The 15,454-nt window shown below is 40.3% G+C and overlaps 1 non-coding gene across 1 annotated transcript; it reads right to left on the bottom strand.

The window, feature by feature from the left end:
* Window positions 1-8,028: 8,028 nt before the first annotated feature.
* Window positions 8,029-8,135, bottom strand: LOC141687755 (small nucleolar RNA R71). The gene has a single exon (XR_012561239.1). It is a non-coding gene; the product is annotated as a small nucleolar RNA R71 (small nucleolar RNA).
* Between the last annotated feature and the right edge of the window lie 7,319 nt (window positions 8,136-15,454).

The raw sequence follows: 15,454 nt of genomic DNA on the forward strand, positions 1-15,454 counted from the left end.
AATATTTAATTTAAAAGGAAGAATCTCTTTATAATATGATTATGATTGTAACGTAATATAATCCCTCTAAAATTAAATAATATCAAGTAGTAATTGGCCAATGATACAACGGGCTTGTGTCGATCATAGCCTTCCAACATGATAGAAAAGTAGTTCTTATTTTTGAATCATTGTCGGTTCGTGCTAAAGCCGAGGGCTTTGATTTAGAAATAAGAAATACTTGTCTATTACATAGAGATGTGTACATTGAATAAGAATCTAAAGGTCGGTACGTGCCACAGCCGTGGGCCTTTGGGGACTGATTCAATTGTACGGAATGTTGGGTTAGACTTGACTTAGAATATTGAGTTTGTCGTGCCACAGCCGTGACTCAATTATTCAAGACGCTAAAGTTTGATTAGGGAATAACATAAGATGTAATTGACAAGAGTTGTCTGCCTATTGAACATTACATGGCGGTTCGTGCCACAGCCGGGATTGTGTAATGGAATGTAGGATCCCTATTCACACTAGCATTATGAATGCTTAATTTTTCACGTAGGGGGTTGAATAAATTAGATAAACTAGTGGGAGCCACTTATGAATAAAGACCCGATTCATATAGTGTTTTTAAAATGAAATCGAATATTTGCTAAGTGTTGTTATATGTTTATCATTTACAGATTTACAATATACATTATGTCTTCGGCACTATCACTCAGGAGCATACTAGATGCTCACAAGTTGACTGGTCCTAATTATGCTGACTGGCTTCGAAACTTGAGAATTGTTCTCAGGATTGAGAAGCTGGAATACGTGATTGACTCACCTAAGCCTACTGAACCTGCTAGCGATGCGCATAATGATGAACATGTTGTGTATCGTAAGTGGATAGATGATGCAAATGTTGCTCAATGCATCATGCTAGCTTCCGTGAACATTGAGCTACAGAAGCAACATGAGCATATGGATGTTCACACTATCCTCATGCATCTACAAGAGTTGTATGATGTGGCAGGAAGGAGAGCTCGATATGAGATATCGAAGAAGCTGTTCGGTTGTAGGATGTCTGAGGGATCATCTGTGAATGACCATGTACTTAAGATGATCAATTTGATTGAACGACTTGGATAACTTGGTTTTGCCATGGATGGGGAGCTGAGCCAAGACTTGGTCTTGCAATCGCTTCCGAGTTCATTCTCACAGTTTGTTGTGAACTTTCACATGAATAAGTTGGATATCAGCCTGCCTGAACTCCACAACATGTTGAAGAATACGGAATCGAATTTTCCCCCTAAGAAGAGTTCTGTTCTTCTAATTGGTGAAGGTTCCAATCCTAAGAAAAGGAAGAGGAACCCTTCCAAGAAGAAGAAAGTAGGTGAGAAAACGCCGGTTCAACCAAAAGCTGAAGACCCCAAGAGCAAAGTTGTTTGCTTTCATTATAACAAGGTGGGGCACTGGAAGAGGAACTGCAAGGTTTACCTTGCAGAATTGAAGAAGAAGAAGGGTAGTGAGACTACCGCTTCTGATTCAGGTATGTTCATGATAGAAGTGAATATGTCATTAAATCAAATTTCTACTTGGGTATTAGATACCTCCTGTGGTTCTCAAATCTGCAATTTGTTACAGGGACTAAGGAGAAGTAGGACTCTTGAAGAAGAAGAGGTGATTCTACTGATGGGAAATGGAGCAAGAGTTGCTGCAATAGATGTAGAATCATTTCATTTACATATGCCTATGGGCAAGACTATTGTTTTAAATAATTGTTATTTTGTTCCCTCGATTGTGAGGAATATTATTCCCATGTTAGACTTGGCTGGATTTTCATTTATTATTGAGAATAATGAATGTTCTATTCTTAGAGATAATATTCTTTATGCACGTGGTGCTTTAAATAATGGTCTGTATATATGTGACATAATTTACTTCAGATTGAACAAACTAATAAAAGAAAAGGGATGATGAAAATCTCACTTCATTGTGGCACTGCAGTCTCCATTTAGTGGACATGGAGAGAGGACTGCAAATTTGCTAGGAATGGTACACACAGATGTATGTGGACCAATGTCTAAGCAATCCATGGGTGGATTTTCATACTTGATTACTTTCATAGATGATAGATCTAGATTCGGATATGTGTTTGATGAAACACAAGTCTGAAGCCTTTGAAAAGTTCAAAGAGTATAAGTATGAAGTGGAGAAACAAACCAAATATAGTATTATAATTCTTCGATTAGATCGAGGTGGTGAATACTTGAATGGAGAGTTTCTGGATTATCTCAAAGTAAATGGTATAGTCTCCCAGTGGACGCCTTCAGATTGGTATCTGAAAGGAGAAATCAAACTTTGTTAGACATAGTTCGATCCATGATGAGCTATGCAAATCTTCCAGTATTCCTATGGGGTTACGCATTGGAAACCTCAGCATATTTATTGAATAAGGTGCTTTCCAAATCTGTTCCTCAAACTCCGTATGAGATATGGAAAGAAAGGAAACCGAGTCTTAAACACGTTAAGATTTGGGGATGTCCAGCTTATGTCAAGAAAGTTGACCCAGATAAGCTGGAATATCGATCCGTAAAATGTAGTTTTGTGGGATATCCTAAAGAGACTTTAGGGTATTACTTTTACACCGATCATCGGGTGTTTGTCTCCAGAAATGCTACCTTCTTGGAAAAGGATTTTATCCTTGAAGGAAACAGTGGGAGCAAAATTGAACTTGATGAAGTTCAAGAAGCACAAACTACTACGGATCAAGTGGAAACACCTGTTCTGACTGAACAACCTTTTATGGAACAGCCCATTCATAGGTCAGGGAGAGTGTCTCGCCAACCTGAGAGGTAATATGGCCTTGTCATTGAGAATGACAATGAGTTGTCGATCATTGATGATGACGACCCTGTGACCTATAATGAGGCTATGAGTAGTGTTGACTCAGAGAGATGGCATAGTGCCATGAAATCCAGAATGGAATCTATATAAACGGTATATAAAAGATAGATTATAGCAGATGGCCAGGTGGAGACCTATAAGGCCAGGCTTTTGGCAAAAGGATTCAAACAAAGGCAATGGATTGACTTTGATGAAACCTTTTACCTGTAGCCCTGTTATAATCAGCTCGGATTTTGCTTGCGATTGCTGCTTACTACGACTATGAGATCTGGAAAATAGCCAGATGGTTTTCTTTCCAAGAGAAAAGAAAACCTAGTGTGTAAGCTGCTGCGAACCATATGTGGTTTAAAGCAAGCTTCTCGAAAGATGGAACATTCGTTTTCATGAGACAATCAAAGAGTTTGATTTTATCAAAAACGTAGATGAACCATGCGTCTATAAAAGGGTTAGTGGGAGCGCGGTAACATTTCTTATATTGTATTGAATTAGAGTTAACACATATAACAACATAGCAGACCCACTCACAAAGCTACTTTATGAAAGTCACTTTGATCGTCATAAAGACAAGATGGGTATTAGATACCAGAGTGATTGGCTTTAGTACAAGTGGGAGATTGAAAGGAATATGTCCTAAGTCCAATCATGTATTAGGATTTAGGAATAACTTCCTGTGTAATCTGTTTTGATTTTATTGATATTAATAAAAGACTTGTTTTGTTTTTATTACGGGCTCTATCTATTTAAGTGTTTAAATAAGATATACCATAGTTTAGAGTAAAGCTTTTTATGGATTATGATGAGATCATAATAGTGAGACCTAAAAGATGATAACTCTAAACTTAAATAGTTCCTGATCATAGGATTACTAACTGGTAATTAATAATCCGCAAAGATCGGTACATACTATGTTTGCTTCATTATGAAGGATGTTTGTTCTCATAGACATTTGTGTGGTGACACTATAGCTAGTATGTAGGTGCTTATTATAGAATAAGTTCACTGAACATGACTCGCACAGCTGAACAACTAATGGAGTTCACTCACGTGTCAGCAGTTGTTCACATAGTGATAGTTGTACAAGTATCCTTAGATTTGAGGTCATCATAGTCATCTTGTGTACACTGAACTATGCTTTGGTTTAGTTCTTAGTCTCCAGGGACAATTATTAGGGCTCTACTGGGTATAGGAATTTGTACACGAAGATAGTGTATGATCAATAAAGGATCTACCCCTTCCAGTGAAGGAAGCGAATGTTCAAGGCTGATCCACTTATGCTAGTTCAGGAATCTCTGGCCAGAGTGAATGAAAATAGAAAGGAGTTTCTAATTTGCATAGAACTACGCATAGTAAATGGTAAGCAAGTGATTGAATTAGATAGGCTTGACATGAGATCCATGCCTTGTATTTAATCGGGATATTGTAGGGTAGAAGGAGTTTATTGTACGATAACTATTCACCGAATAGGTTCTTGGTATTCTAAGCAGTGAATTCGTATTATCCGGATAGTCGCGATATGCTGAGAAGTATCCCTCACGATGTAGAATAAATGTGATTAATTAATTAATCATATTTAATAAATTAGAGAATTTATATAAATAATGATAAAATAGTTTTATTATTATTTATTTCTACTACCGGCTTAATATTGAACCTACAGGGTCACACCATAAAAAGAGAATAATTTAATGGTGGAGGAATTAATTAATAATGGCTAATAATTATTTATTTATGAAATAAATAATTAATTGACAAATTTAATAATTGATTAAATGAGATTTAATTGATTATAAATTAATTAAGAAAAGTTCTTAATATTATTAATTAAGAATTTAATTTTTGGAAATTAAATCAAGAGAGAGAATTATTTCTAAAGTGTTTAGAAAAAGGATTAATAATTAAAAGGTGTTTTAATTATTAATGAGAATAATAAATGGGATAATAATAATATTTATGGGAAAATTTCAGCTGAAAATTTTGCCTATAAATATACTATTATAAACCCTATTTTTATTCTAACCCCAAAATTTTATAAAAACCTAATTCTCTCCACCTCCTCCTCCTCCTTAACGTCATTTTCTTGGTGGATACCGGTGGAGTGCTTCACGTTTGAGGAGCAGCTGCTAAGGATCTCCGATCGTTGCTCTTGGATCGCATATTAAAGGTTAGTAATCGATCCCTACATTTTTACCACGATTTATATGCTTTTATTTGGATTTTATGTGAGTAAAAGTGTTTTACCATGCCTCCGCTGTGATTAAAATCCAACAGCCCCTGTATTGCCTCCCATCCAACTGACTTGAATATAAACTAGCAATTAAACAAGGCCAAGGCATCTCCTTAGCATACTAGTGTTCCAGATGCATCCGTGTTGGGAAACAGTCAAAGTTACCATGGAGCCAACAGATTGACAAAGGCTAAGGCATCTCCTTAGCATGATGGCTCATCCAAGTAGCTTCAAATATTACACACAACAAGAATCGGGAACAATCAAATCAACAAGGCCAGCAATAGCAGGAGCTAAACTTCAGAAAGAACTAACTTCCCTTAGAGAGAGAACTAGCAGCCAACCAATCTGCAACCATGAAATAACCAAACCAACCAGTCTGCGTATAAGACCCGAAAATTAACATCTACTAAGCATACTAGCATTCTTCAATGAGGACCTGCTGAACATAGAACAAACTGACCAATATTGCTCATGACAAGGCTGTCCAGTATAGGCATCAACCCTTTACGCTTTCTACAACTCAAACAAGTTGCTCAAGCTTGAACTAAGTTATCCAAAAGAATGCAGAGTGTAAACCTAACAAAGCAGACCAGGTGTTGAGCATAAAATGCCATATAGCTAGAGCCCCAAATTTAAGTTAAGCTAAGCATTATTAGCATGGCAATACTCCTTCGAGCCGAAGCACAATGATTCATCAACTACTAAGCATACAAGCACTCTTCATTGCGACCCAAGATGCCGTGGCAAGAATAAATAGGGACCAACTAAAATGCAGCCAAACCCAAGATCACTAAGGGTAGGTGATAAGTGGCATTTTATACCACTTAGAACGTCTTAAAATGGCTTAAATTGGTGTCTTAAAATCAAGTATTTTGTGTAATTGACGCGTTTTTCTAGTGTTTATGCATTTCAGGGTATTAGTTGCATTTCGGAGGAGGAATCATCAAGAATAAGCCTTGGCATGTGTTCACCATTGAGAGAGGAAAAGAACGGGCAGATTACGGCGAAGAAACGGAGCAAACCTGGAATTTTTCCAGTAGGGTCCTGCGCGCCCGCGCAGCAATACTGAGCGGCCGCGCAGCAGCCTTGCGCGCCCGCGCAGAAATGCCGAGCGGCCGCGCAGGGTCGGGGAAAAAGATATATTATTTTAGACTTCTACTTCTGTTTGGCTTCCAACTTCTATGTAATCTGAGTTTTATGGGACTATTATATAAGTAGATTTGAGACGTTTTCATAGAGTATTAAGAGGAGATTATGTTTTAGATTGTGTTTTGCAAGAAGCGAAGAAGATAAGGAAGAAGACCGATTTAGCACACAGCAACGAAGAGGAAGCATATATTCTTGTGATTCTTGTTTCGTTGTAACGTTGGATGCTAGTTTTCTTGCTTTGACTTATTTACTCTTGTGACGTACTCTTTTTTAATATAATCAGTTTAGTTATTATTTTCTTGTGTTTAATTATCATGATTTCATATGAACCCATGATGGCGATAAGTTCTATTATGGGCTAATCGTGATCATGGGGTTGCAACGGATTTATTATGGAATTCTTTAGTTAATTGTTTAATACTTTAGTATGTGATGATTGCATGATATCTAGTATCGATTGTGCGTATTCGTCTTATGTGCATCGCGAACATATAAGATAGGGTGTTAATCTCTTGTGAAGCGACGGTGGATCTTGAGATTTAGAACTTGCCATGCTAGCATAGGTTCATGTACATTGTGCATGATTAGTGGGTAACTGTAACAGTTTTATTTGCCCTATGTAATCAAAAAGGGATAACTTGTGCTTAAATCGTTGTGTTGTCAATTTCTGTAGACATATAGGAACTCAACATAATTGATGACTATTCAACTTCTATCTTAATTGTGGATGTTTGGTAGAATGGTATTAGTACAATGAAAGTTGGCTTTTATCAGTTTCGTGTTATTCGATTAATATCATCACTGTCACATGCTAAAGGTAATAACAATGGTTATAGAAGGAAGTAATAATGAAGTTGTGATCTCATGAGTGTTTTATTATTGATAAATTGAAGTGTTAGTTAAGTGGTTAATTAAGTAGTTAATTATAGTTAATATTTAATCAACAATTTTAAGTGTTATTATCTTAACATTGAGAAGTAGTCATACATTGGTGAGTGAGTTAAATTAGATAATAAATTAGTCTGAGTCTCTGAGGGAACGAACTAGAAAGTATTCTATATTACTTGCGAACGCGTATACTTGCGTGAATATTAGTGCGTGATTTCGCCCTAACAAGTTTTTGGCGCCGCTGTCGGGGACTCGGCGTATTTGTTTAGTTTATGTACTTACCATCATTGGTCATTAGGACTCAGTGATTAGGACGTAGTAGTTAATTACTCTTTTCGGTTGTGTTTCAGGTACTTTAGCAAGCGTTTATGCAAACTCGTTCTCTTGCTCGCAAGAGGACCTTAGATACAGCTGAGGAGAAAGACGAAGTTCTTGATACTCCGGAGAAGTTAGATTTTGAGGATTCGGATTCAGGAACTGAGCAGAAAGAACCAGTAAACATGGGAGATCGTATTGTTCAAGTTGATCCAGCTCTTATGGATTTTTCTCGGCCTAAAATTGATGACATTCAGTCAAGCATCCTTCATCCGGCTATTCAAGCTAACACCTTTGAAATCAAGCCGGGCACTATTCAGATGGTGCAGAATTCTGTTTCTTTTGGAGGAGCGGCAACTGAAGACCCCAACATGCACATAAGGAATTTTGTCGAGATCTGTAGCACTTTTAAGTATAATGGCGTGACTGATGAGGCTATCAAGTTGAGGCTTTTCCCATTCTCACTGAGGGATAAGGCTAAAGACTGGTTACATTCTGAACCAGCCGGGTCCATCACTACGTGGCAAGATCTTGCGCAAAAGTTTCTGGTGAAGTTTTATCCAATGGCAAAGACTGCTGCTATGAGGAGTGCTCTTACTCAATTTGCGCAGCAATCTACAGAATCTATGTGCGAGGCTTGGGAACGCTACAAGGAAATGTTGAGAAAATGTCCACATCATGGAATGCCGGATTGGATGGTAATTACTGGTTTTTATAATGGTTTGGGGGCCCAATCTCGGCCCATGCTCGATACAGCAGCTGGAGGCGCCTTATGGGCTAAAAGCTATACTGAGGCGTATAATCTTATCGAGACGATGGCTGTAAATGAGCATCAGAACCCAACTCAGAGGATGACATCAGGCAAGGTAGCAGGTATTCTGGAAGTTGATGCAGCCACCGCTATTGCAGCCCAGCTCCAAGCGCTATCAATGAAGGTTAATTCTCTGGCTACGTATGGAGTTAATCAAATAGCTATGGTTTGTGAGCTTTGTGTAGGTTCTCATGCTACGGATCAGTGTTCTCTTGTCAACGAATCTGTTCAATATATGAATAATTATCAGCGACAACAGCAGCCTGTGCCAGCGACCTATCATCCTAACAACAGAAATCATCCAAATTTAAGCTGGGGGAATAATCAGAATGCTATTCAGTCACCATATCAGCAAGGAGTGAGTAAACAGTTTAACCCACCTGGATTCCAGCAACCACAGCAGTATGCTACAAGGCAATCATATCCTCAACAGGGAAGTGCAGCTGCACCTACTAGTGCTGATTTTGAGGAACTTAAGCTGTTGTGCAAGACTCAGGCGGTTTCTATCAAGACCTTGGAAAATCAAATCGGACAATTAGCCAATGCAGTGCTCAATCGTCAACCTGGCACTCTTCCCAGTGACACGGAAGTACCAGGCAGGAAGGAAGCTAAAGAGCAAGTCAAGGCTATCACCTTAAGGTCTGGAAAAGTAGCTGATGCTGAAAAAGCAAAAGAAGTCGAAGCTGAAGTTAGAGATAAAGAATTTAAGCAAAAGGAGAAAGCGGCGGAACCAAGGAAGACTACTGTTGAACACACTCTGCCTGAGGCTAATACAGGGGAGAAACAGCTCTATCCTCCACCACCTTTTCCTAAGAGATTGCAGCAACAAAAGCTGGATAGACAGTTCGGGAAGTTTCTGGAGGTGTTCAAGAAACTTCACATCAATATACCTTTCCCTGAGGCTCTGGAACAAATGCCTAGTTATGCGAAGTTTATGAAGACTATTCTTTCAAGGAAGGTGAAACTGGATGACCTTGAAACCGTTGCTCTCACGGAAGAATGCAGCGCGGTTCTGCAACAAAAGTTACCACCAAAACTGAAAGATCCAGGAAGCTTCACCATTCCTTGCACCATTGGCAATCTAACTTTTGACAAGTGCCTTTGTGATTTGGGAGCAAGCATTAATCTGATGCCCTTGTCGATTTTTAAAAAGCTGGATCTGCCTGATCCAAAACCCACATACATGTCGCTATAATTGGCTGACCGTTCCATTACTTACCCAAGGGGCATAGTTGAGGATGTGCTCGTCAAGGTGGATAAGCTCTTCTTTCCTGCAGATTTTGTTATTCTGGATTTTGAGGAAGATAAGAAGATTCCCATAATCTTGGGGAGGCCTTTCTTGGCTACGGGTCGTACCTTGATAGATGTGCAAAAAGGGGAACTTACTATGCGGGTCCAAGATCAGGATGTGACCTTCAACGTATTCAAGGCAATGAAATTCCCTACAGAAGATGAGGAGTGCTTAAAAGTGGATGTGATTGATTATGCGGTTACTTCGGAACTCGATCACATGCTAATGTCTGATGCATTGGAAAAGGCCTTAGTGGGGGAATTTGACAGTGATGATGAAGATAGCAACGAGCAATTACAATATCTGAACGCTTCTCCATGGAAGCGAAAACTCGACATACCATTTGAATCTCTTGGTACTTCTGACCTTAAGAATGCTGAAGGGAAGCTCAAACCATCAATAGAGGAAGCACCTACCTTGGAGCTTAAACCATTACCTGAACACTTGAGGTATGCTTTTTTAGGTGATTCATCTACGTTACCTGTTATTATTTCAGCTGACCTTTCAGGTAGTGAGGAAGACAAGCTCTTAAGGATTTTGAGAGAATTCAAATCGGCTATAGGATGGACCATAGCAGATATCAAGGGGATAAGTCATTCATATTGTATGCATCAAATTCTGTTAGAGGAAGGTAGTAAGCCAACTGTGGAACAGCAGCGAAGACTGAACCCGATCATGAAGGAGGTGGTGAAGAAAGAAATTCTGAAATGGCTAGATGCGAGCATCATTTATCCTATTTCTGACAGCTCGTGGGTGAGTCCCGTGCAATGTGTACCTAAGAAAGGAGGTATCACTGTGGTCGCAAATGAAAAGAATGAGCTCATCCCTACTCGAACAGTTACAGGATGGAGAGTATGCATGGATTATAGAAAATTAAACAAAGCCACAAGGAAGGATCACTTCCCTCTCCCATTCATTGATCAAATGCTTGACAGATTGGCGGGACATGAGTATTTTTGTCTTCTGGATGGTTATTCCGGGTATAATCAGATTTGTATTGCACCAGAGGATCAGGAAAAGACTACCTTCACTTGTCCATTTGGCACATTTGCTTTTCGTAGAGTTTCGTTTGGGTTATGTGGCGCCCCGGCCACCTTTCAGAGATGTATGATGGCTATATTCTCTGACATGATTGGAAATAACGTCGAAGTGTTCATGGATGACTTCTCCGTCTTTGGACACTCATATGATGAATGTTTGAATAATCTGCGCGCCGTACTCAAAAGATGCGTGGAAACTAATTTGGTGCTTAATTGGGAGAAATGTCATTTTATGGTGCGTGAAGGCATTATCCTTGGGCATAAGGTCTCTAGCAAGGGTCTGGAGGTGGACAAGGCCAAGGTGGGAGTCATTGAAAATCTTCCCCCACCTAATTTGGTGAAAGGAATCCGTAGTTTTCTCGGTCATACGGGTTTTTATCGGCGATTCATCAAGGACTTTTCAAAGATATCTAAGCCGTTGTGCAATTTACTTGAGAAAGATGTGCCTTTCAAATTTGATGATGAATGTTTGGCAGCATTCGAGACTCTCAAGGAGAGTTTGATCACGGCACCAGTTATTACAGCACCAGATTGGACAGAACCGTTTGAGATGATGTGTGATGTGAGTGATTATGCGGTAGGTGCAGTTATGGGACAGCGCAAGAAAAATCTCTTCCATGTGGTCTACTATGCGAGTAAGACTTTAAATGGGGCACAATTGAACTACACCACTACTGAGAAGGAGCTTTTGGCTATAGTCTTTGGCTTTGAGAAATTTCGATCTTATCTGCTTGGTACGAAAGTGACAGTATTCACTGATCATGCAGCTATTCGCTATCTGGTTTCTAAGAAGGATTCGAAGCCGAGACTCATTCGTTGGGTGCTTTTACTTCAAGAATTTGAGTTAGAGATCAAAGATAGAAAAGGTACTGAGAATCAAGTAGCTGACCATCTCTCTAGGTTGGAGAATCCCGATTCTACTTCACAAGATAGGACGTTAATCAATGAATCTTTTCCGGATGAGCAGTTGTTTGCAATTCAGGAGGAAGAACCATGGTTTGCAGATATTGTAAACTATCTTGTCAGCAATATAATGCCTCCTAAATTGACATCCGCGCAAAAGAAGAAGTTTCTGCATGAGGTGAAGTGGTATATGTGGGATGAACCATATTTGTTTAGACAGGGAGCTGACCAGATCATCAGGAGATGTATCCCGTTCTGTGAGACGGAGGGGATATTACGAGACTGCCATTCCACGGTTTATGGTGGACACTATGGAGGTGAGAAGACGGCAGCTCGTATTCTGTAAGCAGGTTTTTTCTGGCCTACCTTGTTCAAGGATGCTCATCAGTTTGTTTTAAGGTGTGATCGTTGCCAAAGAGTGGGAAATTTGTCAAGGAAGGATGAGATGCCATTAAATGTGATGCTTGAAGTCGAGGTCTTTGATGTATGGGGAATCGATTTCATGGGGCCTTTTATCTCGTCTTGCAATAATCAGTACATCTTGCTGGCAGTCGATTATGTCTCAAAATGGGTCGAAGTTAAAGCTTTACCGACAAATGATGCAAAGGCAGTGCTAAATTTTCTTCATAAGCAAATTTTCACAAGGTTTGGAACACCTCGGGTAATCATAAGTGATGAAGGATCGCATTTTTGCAACCGTAAGTTCACTTCTATGATACAGCGTTATAATGTGAATCATCGAGTAGCTACTGCCTATCATCCGCAAACAAATGGTCAAGCGGAAGTGTCTAACAGAGAGATAAAGCGCATTCTAGAGAAGGTTGTTTGTCCGTCAAGGAAGGATTGGTCTTTAAAGCTCGATGAAGCTGTTTGGGCTTACAGAACAGCATACAAAACTCCACTTGGGATGTCACCGTTTCAGTTGGTGTACGGTAAGGGATGTCATCTACCGGCGGAGCTTGAGCATAAGGCCTACTGGGCATTGAAGAAATTGAACCTGGATTTAGATGCAGCTGGTAAGAAAAGAATGCTTCAGCTTAATGAACTTGATGAATTTCGACTTCAAGCGTACGAGAATAACAAAATGTATAAGGAAAAGGTGAAGAGGTGGCACGATAGGAAGCTACATCCTAAGTTATTTGTGCCAGGGCAACAAGTTCTGTTATTCAACTCTCGGCTCCGACTTTTTCCTGGGAAGTTGAAATCAAGGTGGTCTGGACCTTTTATTGTCAAAACTGTGTTTCCACATGGAGCGGTGGAAATTTTTGAGAATGATTCGGACCAAGCATTCAAGGTTAACGGTCAGCGGTTGAAGCACTACTATGGGAACATGGCAAACCGAGAGGTGGTTAGTGCCATATTGTTGACTACGTGAGAAAGGTACGGAACGTCAAGCTAATGACGAAAAAGAAGCGCTGCGTGGGAGGCAACCCATGAATTGTTGTTACAGGAACCCTTAGAAGTTAATAACCTATCCAAAAACACAAAAAAATCAGAAAACAGGGGCTGAAAAAAAAAATTCCAGAGACCCTCTGCGCGCCCGCGCAGCTATGCTGAGCGGCCGCGCAGCTTGCTGCGCGCCCGCGCAGAGATGCTGAGCGGCCGCGCAGGGGTCGAGTTCCGGAAAACTTTTTACAGTTCAGAAAAAAAAAAAAAAAAAACAAAAACACGAAAACCCATCACAGCCCATAAACCCACGAATTCTTTTCCCATTACCCCATGATTTTATCCCTCAACCCCACTCCTAATCTAATTTAACCTACTCCACACCCTATATATACATACACCTATCCTACATATCTCCCACAAACTTCCTACACTTAAACCCTCTCATAAACATCAAAAATCAGTTCTTACACACTTTTATTCACAAATCAATGGCACCCAAGAGAGCACGCACTATTGACAGCAGCAGCACAGTTCTTACTACTGATTCATCAAGGGGTACTGCTGCAAGGCCTCGGTTAACTGACAGAGCTGCGGAGGAGGAGTACACTAGGCTGTTGGGGAAGCCGATTCTGAAGGAGAGGGGGTTTTTACCATCAGGGAGGGATGGTGAGTTGTTGCCCATGATTGCAGAGAAGGGGTGGATAGCTTTTTGTGAGTCACCCGAAGCAGTACCGATGAGTGTTGTTCGCGAGTTCTACGCGAACGCAAAGGCTGAAAAGAATGGGTTTTCTGTAGTTCGTGGGCTGACGGTTGATTATCATCCTGCGGCGATTCGCCGTGTGATTGGACAGCGAGAGAGAAAGCCCGAGGAGGAGAACTGGAATGAAAAGACTGCTGAGGACTTTGACTTGGATTTGATTTGTGCGACTCTCTGTCGACCGGGCACAGTTTGGAACCGCAGTCTAGCCAATAATGAGTATCGTCACTTTCCGGCGATCGCCATGAACAGGTATGCCCGTGCATGGAATGCATTTATATGTGCTAATATTTTGCCTTCTTCACATGCACACGAGGTCACAGTTGAGAGAGCACAGCTGTTGTGGGGAATTCTGAATGAGGAATACTATGTGGACCTTGGTGAGTTTATCTACCAAGGAATTCTGAAGTTTTTGAGGGGAACAAAGTATATGAACATCCCTTATGCATCCACGGTTACAAAGCTATGCCGAGCAGTAGGAGTGAACTGGCCGGCTCATGAGCAGTTGCAGTTGCCAGCAGCTCCGATAGTTTCTGGCACTCTGAATGGGATGCAGGAGTGGACCGGTGGTGAGCCTAAGGAGCATGGGCTGGATTATCGTCTTCCAGGAGGGCGTCCAGCACGAGGTGCTACTATGGCCAGGCCAGGGCGTGGTGAGGCTAGTTCTTCGAGAGCTCAGGAGGGTGCTGGGATGGGTGATGCCCAGTATAGGAGGCTTTCACGGCGGATGGATGCCATGTATGAGACGCAGAGCAGGTTTGCTCAGGAGCTCACCCTTGCGTTAGGGACTGCTTTTCGAGGCCTTGGAGCTGATATCCAGTGGCCAGTTTTTGGTGAGGACTCTGCATACCCGCCGCCTGATACTCCACCCACTGAGGGTGTTGATGATGATGACTCCGAGTAGGTATACCCTGTGTTCCTTTCTACTACCTTCACTGGGGACAGTGAAGATTTTAAGTTTGGGGGTGGTAGTTAAGGAATATTTTGTGTGTGTCATATAGCTGCATATTCATGATAGTTAGTTCATATAGTTGCATAATTTTTGCCATATAGTTTTTTTATATATAGCTTTATTTGTTTGTCATATCATATAGCTCATGCATATACCATGATCCCTTTTGCAATGATTTATCGACTGAATTGTGATATTGATGCGAGTGTAGTGATAGCATTAAAGTGATATTAAGTTGTGTAGGTTGATATGCATGCTAGAAGCACTTGTATTTTCACTAAGTCTTAGAGAATGCTTAAAGACTAGATTGTTGTTATGATCTGATTATTTTCGAGGATAATCTATTTATTATGCTTAGAATTTGATAATAGGTTCTTAGTGGTAAAGGCATGAAAAAGAAAAAAAATGGAGTAAAAATGGAATTTGTTGCTAGTTGTGGCTAGGCGTCAAATGGCTAGTAGCCGGCTCGCATGTTATGCGAGTAGTCTAGGGTTGAGCAAGATGGAGCGAAACGCACTTGCTCAGAAAGAAAATTAAAAAAAAAATTATTTTTTTTTGCATAATTGATCAAGAGTGGGCTCTTTGGTATTCGAGTTATTAAGTTCTTAGGGGACTTTGTGCCTAGTGACCTAAGGCTTTTAGAGTCTGGGATCCGCTAACCTAACGCTCGTTACATGGATACCATTGTATAAGTCTTTTGTGGACCTCACTCATTGCACGGTCAAATAAGCATTTGAGTTGTAAATAAAAAGCACGATTCCGTAGTCAGCTCCAGAGTTCTTGAAGTGTTGTATATCACTTTGTGCCTAGAATTTTTATTCTTTGTATAATCGTAGGATTGCCTTGAGGATAGTCTAGTTA

The sequence above is a fragment of the Apium graveolens genome, chromosome 9, assembly GCF_009905375.1.
Source record: "Apium graveolens cultivar Ventura chromosome 9, ASM990537v1, whole genome shotgun sequence".
In the NCBI taxonomy this organism is placed as follows: domain Eukaryota; kingdom Viridiplantae; phylum Streptophyta; class Magnoliopsida; order Apiales; family Apiaceae; genus Apium; species Apium graveolens.